Here is a 12,390-nt window from a genome sequence, read left to right on the forward strand (position 1 = left end):
GAGAGTTTATTCAGATTTTACCTATAATTGAAATAGAAGATAATGAGTGAAAAAAGGCATAAAAATTTTTATGAAGATATTTAGTTTGGCTATAGAGAAAAATAAAGCAGTAGGCCAGAATACTTAAAATAAATTAAATCAATAGTTGAGCCCAAAAGAAAAAAAAATATTTACTATTTCCACAAAAAGATATTCTTTAGAATTTAAAAACAGGGATGAAATTAAAGGTAGAAAATAGGTAAAGCAAAAGGAAAAGTGAGAAAAAGATAGACAAGAATTAAGAAGATACTAAATTAAATCTGAGAGAGGATATAAAGGTAGATTTAAGCTCTTGAACTGAAGGGAAGCTGCCTGAAATAGTGTTCCCAGAAGAAAGCCGGGTAAAGGTTAGGGTAATTTTCTCATTGTGGCATGCTTCATACCATCAGATGACAGAACAGAAGAGTAGAGAACAGAGGAAGGCTTTGTACCTGAACTTACTGGTGCAGCTGCAAAGTTCTTCGAATATATCCATATTCTAATGTTAATATATGCCTCTTTTATTAAGAATAATTATAATTTTATGCCCAGTTTAAGTAAATCCTGACCAACAAGTTATTTCCTCAATAGAAACTAAAATAACTAATTGACAGAGCCTAGTCACTTTACCTCTTGCATTTGCTTTCAATTCTATCTTCAAATCTTGCACAGTCTTCTGTAGAGAAAAGGGGAATGTCAGGGCCAAGATGGCTAAAGGGTAGTCACCCTGTCTTACAATTAAGGATGCTGCTTTTCTGGTTCATGGACCCAAAGGGAAAAATATTTCAGTTTAACAGGACAGCATATTGGGGGAGATATGGGGCCAGATGGTTAGATTTTTACAGCTTGCCGAAGAGAAATAAATGTCTTTTCCCTACAGTTTCCCTTCAGTAGGCAAACTGTAACTGTCTGTTTATGCTGAAGAATAGGACAACACCTCCTGCCTGAGGTACTAGATTTTGGACATCAAGAAGTTTATTAGTTCAGTTTAACTCAAATGCATTCAACATACAACTTTCTGTGTGCCAGATACTTCTCTGGGTTTATGAGGCATAAAACAAATTAGAAGACGTAAATCTCTGCCCTGAAGCACTTTATAAAACGGTATGAGAAATAAAATGTGTATATGAATACTTATACATCAAAAGATACTATAAGTCTCACTATCAAAGTCATCCAGACTACATAAGTTTGACAGAGATTGTGTTTGTATTATTTACAGAAAGGTGCTGAACTGGTTGGGAAACAGAAATATTTAAGACAGGTTGAGAAGTTGGAGGAACTGTTTTCCTTCTTTGAAGGGTTCAAGGGCTAATATATTTCTTTTTTTTTCTTTTTTAAATTATACTTTAAGTTCTGGGGTACATGTGCAGAATGTGCAGTTTTGTTACATAGGTATACATGTGCCATGGTGGTTTGCTGCACCCATCAACATGTCACCTACATTAGGTATTTCTCCTAATGCTGTCCCTCCCCTAGCCCCCCACCACCTGACAGGCCCCAGTGTGTGATGTTCCCCTCTCTGTGTCCATGTGTTCTCATTGTTCACCTCCCACTTATAAGTGAGAACATGCAGTGTTTGGTTTTCTGTTCATGTGTTAGTTTGCTGAGAATGATGGTTTGAAATTCATTCATGTCCCTGCACAGTATTCCATGGTGTGTATGTGCCACATTTTCTTTATTGAGTCTATCATTGATGGACATTTGGGTTGGTTTCAAGTCTTTGCTATTGTGAACAGTGCCACAATAAACATACGTGCGCATGTGTCTTTATAGTAGAATGATTTATAATCCTTTGGGTATATGCCCAGTAATGGGATTGCTGGGTCAAATGGTATTTCTAGTTCTAGATCCTTGAGGAATCACCACACTGTCTTCCACAATGGTTGAACCAATTTACACTCCCACCAACAGTGTAAAAGCATTCCTATTTCTCCACATCCTCTCCAGCATCTGTTTGTTTCCTAACTTTTTAATGATCGCCATTCTAACTGGAATGAGATGGTATTGCATTGTGGTTTTGATTTACATTTCTCTAATGACCAGTGATGATGAGCATTTTTTCATATGTTTGTTGGCTGCATAAATGTCTTCTTTTGAGAAGTGTCTGTTCATATCCTTTGCCCACTTTTTGATGTTTTTTTTTTTCTTGTAAATTTGTTTAAGTTCTTTGTAGATTATGGATATTAGCCCTTTGTCAGATGGACAGATTGCAAAAATTTTCTCCCATTCTGTAGGTTGCCTGTTCACTCTGCTGATAGTGTTTTTTGCTGTGCAGAAGCTCCCTAATTTAGTTATATCCCATTTGTCAATTTTGGCTTTTATTGCCATTGATTTTGGTGTTTTAGACATGAAGTCTTTGCCCATGCCTATGTCCTGAATGCTATTGCCCAGGTTTTCTTCTAGGATTTTTATGATTTTACGTCTCATGTTTAAGTTTTTAATCCATCTTGAGTTGATTTTTGTATAAGGTGTAAGGAAGGGGTCCAGTTTCAGTTTTCTGCATAGGCTAACCAGTTTTCCCAACACCATTTATTAAATAGGGATTCTTTCCTCCATTGCTTGTTTGTGTCAGGTTTGTCAAAGATCAGATGGTTGTAAATGTGTGGAGTTATTTCTGAGGCTTCTGTTCTGTTCCATTGGTCTATACGTCTGTTTTGGTACCAGTACCATGCTGTTTCAGTTACTGTGGGCTAATATATTTCAAAGAGTTATCAGAGCCAAAGACAAAAATCTATATCATCTGGTTAGCCACAATCTATCTTGGTAAATAGGTTAGGTAGCAAGTCAAATAAAAATCAAAGTAAACAACTGCTTTACAAAAATAATCAAAGGAAAGTGAATTTGGATGACTTAACCAAAAGTTCTTACCTAAGACAGCATGAAAAATTTAAAGACTGATTTTCGTAGAAGGATAAACTTGCCAATGAAAATAATCAAAGTATATTAAATTAAAATTTCTTCTGCCATGAACATTGAGGATCTTCTGTTCATATTGTTTATTTTTTTCTTTAGGCAACATTAATGTTCTTGAATATATTTAACATATCAATAAATATTTTAACTTTTATATATTGTATTTGATGTGAAAGGGGCCAGTAGTTTGTCACTGATTTAAAATATTGAATTAAAACGATAGCATAAAATAATATATATTTACTGTAAACATTTTTTTAAACTCCATACCTGGAAAGATGCATTCATTCACCCAATTATTTCTAGTTTTGGCTTTTTTAAAGTGAATAAAAAATTCATACACATTTAAAGCAACCTGCATATAAAATGATTGAGAAATTTTATGTTGATGCTGTTGTTTTCTCAAATTTTTACAGTTTTCATTTTGAATCCCACATCCAATTCATCAGTGTTTCTTTGCAACTCCCCTTTATAAAGAGTTTTGAAACATTTATTTTAGTTTTCATAGAAATAATTCTCATTCTCAAGTTTCACTGGATTGCATGATGTTTAGCTAAATTACATTAGTATAATAAATAGGTTGGTAGATAAAAGTGCAACTAACTCTTGGTGAGCAACAAATAAAGGTGAAAGCTGCTATGTCACAGTGAACCAGTGAGGAGTTTTCCAGCTAATCAAATATTTTACTGAGCTAATGCAGATTACATTACTACAATATTATAGAAAACTCTTTATCAGGTCCTGCGTTCAATATTTATTGTTGGTATTTCACAATCAACCAAATTTTCCTACTCTGTGTTGATTTTACTTGTTGATTCTCGGAGGACAATAATATTCTCTTATTTCTAAGTTCTCCAAAAAATACCTGTTCCATGACAATATAAAGAATGGAAAGCTTTTATTTGTTCCAAGACAATCATTTTCAATGCATTATCATTTTTTGTTTTCCTAGGTTTATTTAAAATTCAAATTTAACTGGGTTTTCAAATTGCCAGAATTTGTTTGCTAATGCTGGCCATCCTATCAGTAAGGCACATAATGAAATCTGAAGTGGTCTAGTGTCACTAGAGAGCTAAACCTGGGATGGTAGGTAAGAATCCATACCTGAAAGGCCTTGAATATCATAGTAATAATTTTAAAAGCAACTAAAAGAATAGCACCAATCCTGTTTCTAGTAGAAGCAGAAACGTAGGAAAGAAGTAACACACCTGGAAGAATGAGTTCTATTTTGTTCTTTCAGGTATTGGCAATGGATGTTTTGTGAATATCATTATGCAACTTAAATGTTCTTTATTTGTCAAAGGGTAGGCACAGGATTGCCTCACATACCTCCAGGGTATGTGTGAAATGAATCAGTTGTCCTTGGAAAACCAATGGCAGGTATATTAGCATAGAGCATATTTTACTCTCCTTTCTGTAGGTATTGATGATCCAATTTGTAGATTAAGTGCACTCCTAATGTACTTCATTTCCTTCAGTCATTTGACGTGATTATCAACCTTCGCTAATGCACAGATAGGAAGAGAAATGACAATAAAAATCAAATCAGTCCAGTTCAGTAAGACTATTGAATAACTTGTCTATGACAGACACTGTGTTAGACTGAGGAAATGCAAGATTGAGTACAAAAATTCCTGAATTGAAGGATTGCATTGTGTGGTGTAGAAGCTCAAAATTATTTATTGCAAACTACAGTGAAAACATTTTATGATAAAGACTATTATCATATGTATATATGTGTATGTATGTATGTATGCATATATATATTCCTATATGTGTATTTTAATTTTAATGGAAACAAGAATTGCGCTTTCCTTGCTCTGATTAAGTTAAGCATGCAGCCAACCAACAAGTATTATAGAATTGCCTCTGAGGAATTTTTAATGACTAGTATAAAATATGGTCTGAAAGGCTAACTATGTACTGTAATTTTTAACTGCCATGGAGTGAGACAAGAAAGTGGTTAGAGTGCTCTAGGTTCCTCCTGGAAGAATTCAAGAAGTATGTTGATTTAATGAATAGACATGATTTAAGTAGTATGGTAAAATGAAAGGAATAGGTACTTTTGCCTAGAAGGAAGAATATGAATAAAATTCAGGGAGATGAAGGCACAAGCAGATGAAAAAAAAAAAAGTATTCCGGCTAGGCAAGTATATAGAACTCATCTGGGGTGAATAATAAAGCAGACTAGACAGACTGGGTAAGACAAAAATGTGAACGAGCATGAGAGTAGGGAGAGAATTTTAATGTTAAGGAAGTTGAAAATAGGTTTTTAGTTTTTTTTTTTTTAAAGAAATCCATGTTAGTTATATATTATAAATTCTCCCAAACTGAGCTGCTTAAAGCAATACTTATGTGTCATCTCAGCATTTTTGTGGGTGGGGAATCTGCGAGGGACTTAGCCGGATGGTTCTGGCTCAGGGCATCTTAGGCTGTAACCAAGCCAGAAGCTAGGGTTGCTGTCTCATTGCAAAGCTTGTCTGGGGTTGAAAGGTCTGCTTCCAAGCTCTCTCAGATGGTTGTTGAGAGACCTCTGTGACTTGATAGGAAGCTATCTGAGTGTCTTCACTAGGTAGTAGCTGACTTCCCCCAGAGGAAGCAGTGACAGAGAGATGGAGGTGGAGAAGGAGGGAGGGAACAAGAGTACACCCAGGAAGGAAACAACAGTCTTTTATTATCTAATCTCATGAGCACACCATCACTTCTGTTACACACTGCTGGTTACACAGAACAAACCCGATCCAACGAGGACAAATTCGACACGAGTACAACTCTTAGAAGGTGATGATCGAAGTCCCCCTCTGGGCCTAAACAGTGTGTTCAGTTACTTTTTAATTGTGTGTATGTGTGACAGAGAGAGAGAGAGAGAGAGAGCCTGCTCACAAAATAGATTTAAAGTGGTGAATCCAGAATGCAGAAGATAAGGTAGTAGCCTGTTGTAAAAAATAATGACCTGTAAAGACCGATTAAAGAGCAAATGTAAGAACAAGTCCATATTAATAAACCTAATGCATAAGTCGGTAAATCCTATTTTTAACTTGCAAGGTCACAAACTCTGGAAAGAGATTGCGCATATTTTCTTTCAGTGCTTTATTTCATCAGGACCATGAATGTAGGTATCCCTGCACTTAGGCTAAATTTATACATACTCTTTCTGATTTCATCTGGTTTTTGCTTTTTGGGTTTTTTTCCCACAGGTTTCTGTTTCAGTGATTCTCACACCAGCTAAAAGTTTCTCGTAGGCTCCTGGAGCAGTCTTTTGAAAGTCCACATTGCCTTTTATTTACTGTATTTAGCCTAGGAGCATTTTTTTTTTTTTGATACTCCTCAGAGCTTTGAAAGCAACTGGTTTTTCTCCCCAGAGGAAATTTGAACAGTTCACCATAGTTGGTAAAATAGCTCAATTCTTCTTTCTTCCAGAAGATGAAACCAAAGATGAAAGGGTGTGATTTTTTTTTAAACCGTGTTTCAGTGAGGGCTCCCCCACCACCTAAAGATCAACCATATGAAAAACAGAAAGTTCTTCAGCACAAGGATGATTCCTCAATAAAGAGCAAACGAAAAGTGCCGGGGAATTAGAGACAGGGACATGTCCACAGTGGGATAAATACATTCTCAAGAAAAAAACAAAAAACAAAAAACAAAACAGTATCCAGCAGCTGATCAAATTCAGTAAAATGTAAAAGAATAGGCATAGAGTTATGGATACAGCTTTAAAATCTCCCCTGAGCATGAAGCATGTGGCTTAAGAACAGAGGTCCATATACTTTCTAGCTTTCAGTGATCTTTGGTGAGCAAATCTGAGCTAACCTAATTACTTCAGCAGAATTCCAAACTGAAGTATGATTACAGAGTTAAGCAGGCATTAGCAGTGAAAATTTAATTTATGTGTCAATTTGTTACATAACTACAGATTAGTTTAGGTGCAATCTTAGCGATATTTTTGTCTCTCTGGTGTATTGGGAGCTATAGTCACAAGATCTACTTTCATGAATAAAACATCACTGGGTCTATTCCAATGTCAGTTGGGGTAACTAAAGCAAAAATGGCCTCTGGGACAAAAGATGGCATTGAAGTGAAGACACCGTCACCTTGGGCTGTGGTGTCACATACAACTATAGGGCATAGAAAAGAAAAACTCTCATTAAGGTCATTTTTCAAATGTCACAGTAGCTACTCATAAGCCCAGAAACAAGAATCGATTCACCAATGTATGCTTTATATACCAACAGTTCAACCTTAAAGTCATTTCTCACACAACTAACAGAGGTGTGTGTGCAGACACACACACACACACACACTTTTCAAACAGCATATCAAAACGGAAAAAAAAAGAATAATCATCCAAACTGAAAATTTAAAGTTCCAAATATGATTCAATGAAATGATAATAAGACAAAAATAGAATATAAGTATTCTAAAGGTTGGGATTGATTGGCTTCAAACATTTGTATTCAAAATTACAACAATGAGTGATTTTTTTTCCAATAGTCTTTCCTTCTTTCATTGGTTTATTCACAGATGTCTAGCATACATTTCATTTGGTTTTATTGGGTGTAATGAATATTTACGTATCTTGCATTAAACAAGGAAATTGTTTTTCTACGCGAAACCAACTACATTCTGTTAGTCACATCATACTTACATAACCAATTAAACAAAATTTAAGGATTTAACAAATTAATTCCCCCAATATCTAAATGTCGATTACAAACTCATTTAATTCAATTCTTCTTGGACATCTGTTGTCGGTTGAACTGTGTCCCCCGAAAAGATATGCAGAAGAACTAAACCTAGCACTTAACCTTTGCCGATGTAAACCAGTTAAAATGAGGTCATACGTGATCAGGTGAGTGGCAATCCAATTACCAGTGTCTTTATAAGGGGAGGGAGATTTGGAGAAACACAAGCACACACAGAGGGAAGAAGTCATGTGAAGCCAGGGGCAGAAACTGGAGTGATGCAGGTATAAGCCAAGGAGTGTAGCAACCACTTGAAGCTGGGAGCAGCAAAGAAGGGTTCCTTTCTACAGCCTTCCCAGGAAGCCAGCATGGCCCTGCTGGCACTTGGATTTCAGACTTTTCGTCTCCAAAACTGTAAGAAAATAAAGTTCTCTTATTTTAAGTTACACAGTGTGCAGGAATTTGTTAAGGCAGCCCTAGGAAACAAATACACATTGTTTCCAAAGAGAAATAGGAATTAATTAGTATCCCTGTTTCCCTTTATGTAGTTTCTTTTACTCTGATGACTTCAAGATTGACTCTTCATCTTTGGTTTCCAGAAGCTTAGGAGTGAAGTATCTAAGTTTGATTTGTTTAGTATTCATCCTGATCAATTTGCTTTAAAATTCGTGGATTGGTGGCTTGTTGTCTTTAATTTTGGAAAAATTTTGGCCATTATTTCTTTAATATTTTTGAAATCTAATATTCTAATATCCCTGTCTTCTCTTTCTGTTTGTTTCTCTTTTTCTTATTGTGTTTCAGTTTGATTAATTTCTATTGCTCTATCTTCAAATTTACTTATTCCCCCTTCAGTGCTATCCAATTGGCAGAATAACCCATCAAAGAGATTCATCTTGGATACCATGTATTTTGTTTCTAGCATTTTTATGTGACTGTTATCTGTGTGCTGAAATTCTCCAGGGTCTGTGCATTTTGTCTACTTTTCTACTAGATCCCTTAACATTTCAGTTGTTAAAGTTACCATCTGATAGTTTCAATATCTCCGAGTCTGATTTTTTGTATCTGTGTATGTGTGTGTGTTCTAATCTTTTATCCAGTACCAAATTTTATGTGTAGAATATCGGTAGAGACTGAGGCAAATAGTATTTATGCCTAGGAAAAGGCATGAGTGTATGTCTTTCAGTCACCTTGAGGTTTATGCCTGTGCATGTATGTGCATGTATGCATGCATGCATGTGTGTAGGGGTGGGGATGGATGGGGAGGGGAGTTTGAGTCCGTCTATTCAGGAGTGAGAGGGGTTTCAATTTCTCATTGCCATCATTGCCTTCAGTGCATCACACACTTCATAGTCCTCTTGCAGTGGGCCGCGGTTGCCACCTACTTAAATTAGGACCCAGTGTGCTGGAGGGTTTTTCTCAGGGTTCCTTTTCTCTCTGAGCTCTCAGAAGTTCCTGCATGCTTGCAGAACACAGAGTCTCTCTCCGTGCTCTTGCCTCTTTCCTCAATGACAGACCACATATTGTGATCTGGAGCTAGCCTTGCAGTGGAAACAGGGTAATTCTTGATTTTCCCGGTCTACCTTATGCACCCGGGTCTTGGATGTATGTTTTTAAAAATTGTTCTTGCTCCTCCTCTCCATGGCAGCCAAATTCTTTCTTATATCTATGGTAGGTATGGGGAAAGAGAAACTTTTCTGTCCCTTCCTCAGAGGTAGCAGAATTCTGCTTCGTATTCCTTGTAGGATCTCGGTCCTATGAGGGTTTCCTGCCTTCTAGCAATTTTTACTTCTCCTTGCACAAAAGCAGTGGATCTTTCCTTCCGCCATGGGAACAGGAGTGTTTCATGTCTTTTCCTATGGGAGAAGGGTCTAGAGGAGCAAGCAGTGTTTCCTGTCTCCTCCAGTGGCAGCCAATCACCTCCTGTATGCCTGTGCTACCAAAGGAGGTCTCTTCTGCCTTATCCCAATCTTGAGCACTGGGTGGAAGCCCTTGATAAGAGCTTGCAAGTAGATACTAACTCCCCTTGTGCCTGCCGCTCCCAGCTACACCAAAGGGAGACTCTAGCCCACTCTTGGCCTTTAGGAATTTCTTAAAATTTGAGCTGATGGCTTCTTACTGGTTTCTGTGTGGTCCCTTCTTCCTACTGCGCCCTTGAAAAGGTAAAGCAGGTCATGTGTCCATATTCCCTCGGAATGGTGCCACTCTTTGGAATTTCATTCATTTTGTTGCCATGGGATGGACCTCACTAATCTGGTAATCTAAAAATAAAATAGGCATTATTTTGTAAGTGATCCAGCTTTTTCTTATGTCAGATCAGGAGCTCCATTCTCTTCAGGTTTTCTGTATCCTTAGGGGAAGCAGAACTCAGAGAGTATTTCACAACTATAGCATTCTGATGCACATTCTTGGTTAAAAACCACTTTTAATGCAATACTTGGTTATTGAAATAGAGACATTAAAAATAGCTTAACATCCCTCAAAAATATATAAAAAGTCTATGGGGAAATATTAGAAAGTATAATAATTCTCTGTAGGATAGATGACAGGCTTCCTTAGAAATTCTTTCTAGAAAAGGTAGAATTTAAATTTGGTCTCAAAGGATTTAAAGAGGTTATTAGGCAGAATAATTTTGATGCACAACCATGCTTAAGAATTATTGAACTATATTCATGAATAAAGTGCATAAAGAGTTGTTATAAAGAGAGTGTGACACAGTTATTTATAACATCAAAAATCTGGAAAATACTCAAATGTCTGACAATGTAAGAGGCTCTTTAAATAAATTATAACACATTTATAAAATGGAATGCCATGTAGTTCTATGTGAAAAAAAGTGATTTTTAAGTTTGAAAAAATACTTTATAAAAATACATACAAGAAAATTTAATTTATGTATATATGTATGTATACGCAGGCACACACATATGTAAAGCAAGAGAGATGCAAAATTGAATTTTTTCTGTTATTGATATTTTAACCTTTTTAATTTAAATTTTTCTTTATTGATTGCTCATATTTTAAAAATGTTTCTATTTGTCTTTAATCTTGATACCTAGAAAATAAAAGGCATTAAAATAGGTGAGATTAGAATAAAATAGAGAAAAAGTATAGCCAGAGATAAGATTACTGTGTGTGCGCGCACACACACACACACACACACACAAAAATGGTGCTTTGAGTTCCATACCTAATGCTAAAAATGATTTTAGCTCTAAGCTAAATTTGGCTCAAAATCTACACACTTTGTTCTGAGCTTTCCAGCAATCACTGAAGAGATGTAATCATGTTGTACAATTCACAGTGTTCAGAAGACAGAAAAAAAATAGACTTCCAAGAAGAAACATACTTATTCTTGGTATGAGGATTGGAGAAAAATTTCTGGGTCCTTATGAACAGAAGACAACAGCTAATGAAGTGTGCCGCATCCTCAACATCACTCTGGTGGTAAAGAAAGACATGATTTGCATAACTCTATTTCTTTGGAAGTTATTTGCATGAGAAAAACGTGTCATGGAGATGGGGATAGCAATTTCAGGTGGATAACATAAAATGGCCCAGATGAGTTCTGAGTTCCTTTCTGTTCTGGCTTACACAACAGGTTGAGTTTTAAAGCATAAAGGAATAGACATATCTGCCTGGTATTTGTCCATCCACAGTGTTTCTCTTGCTTCAGCTTTGGCAAAACACTGATGACAAGTTTTAGATCCTATTCTGATATAAGAACCAAAAATGCAGCTATCCCATACCGACCTCTCCTGAGTGGCGAGGAATGTGATGCAAACAGATGCTTAATCAGAAGTCACTCTGATCCTACAAGCAGGAATCCTAGGAACCCGAAAACAGAGTCAAAGTCATCACCCAGAACTCATTCCAGCTGCACTTTAACAAGCAAACCAGTGACCAATCAAGACCTCAACTCTCATCACTGTAGCGCTGTGGCAACAACTTAACTCCAGAAAAGTCACTGTGATGCAGGACAGGCAAGCCCCCAAACTGGGGCTTAGCTAGGGAGGGTTCTTGGCTTTGCCCAGGAAAGAATTCAAGGGTAAGTCGGTGGTGTTAAATATCCCGGCCCGCGGGATCGTCAGAGCAGGCCCTGGAGGAGGGGGTGGAAATTTGGGGAACAAGAGACACGAGAAACGGAGACAAGACAGTGCTCTGATCAAGTCTCGTTTAATGGCGGTAATGCACTGCCTTATATACACTTGGAGGGGAAGGGGTTGGGCTAAGGCGGAAATGATCTCATTGCCGAGGGCGTGGCCAGGTTGGTTTCGGTTTCTCCGGTCGGCTGTCATGTTGCGCTTGCGCTATTAAGTAACAATTTTCCCGGGCGCGGGAAAAGTGAGTGAAGAAGCAGCAGGAAGAGCGCCATCTTTAATGAGGTATTAGTACAGGGGAAAAAAGGCAAAGATAGGGAGGAGGTAGGAGGTGGAAATGAATATAGCTCAGGTGTTTTAATCGTTAATTATTATTCGCTATGGCCGGGGCGTGCAGCTCCGGACAGTTAAACAGATGGGCTAAACAGCAATTTTTATTGAAGCAGCAGCGTACAGCAGCAGAGGTACTGCTCCTTACAACCAGGACTACCCTATAGGCAGTGTGCCCAGAAAAGCAGCTCAGAGGCACTTCAGCAGTCATGTTTATACTCACTTTTATTTACATGCAAATTAAGAGGTGGTTTATGCAGAAATTTCTAGGGAAAGGGTGGTAACTTCTGGATTGTCATGTTGTTGCCATGGAAAGGGACAGTAACTTCCAAGTGTTGCCATGGCAA

This window comes from Macaca fascicularis, chromosome 3 (genome assembly GCF_037993035.2).
Source record: "Macaca fascicularis isolate 582-1 chromosome 3, T2T-MFA8v1.1".
Taxonomy (NCBI): domain Eukaryota; kingdom Metazoa; phylum Chordata; class Mammalia; order Primates; family Cercopithecidae; genus Macaca; species Macaca fascicularis.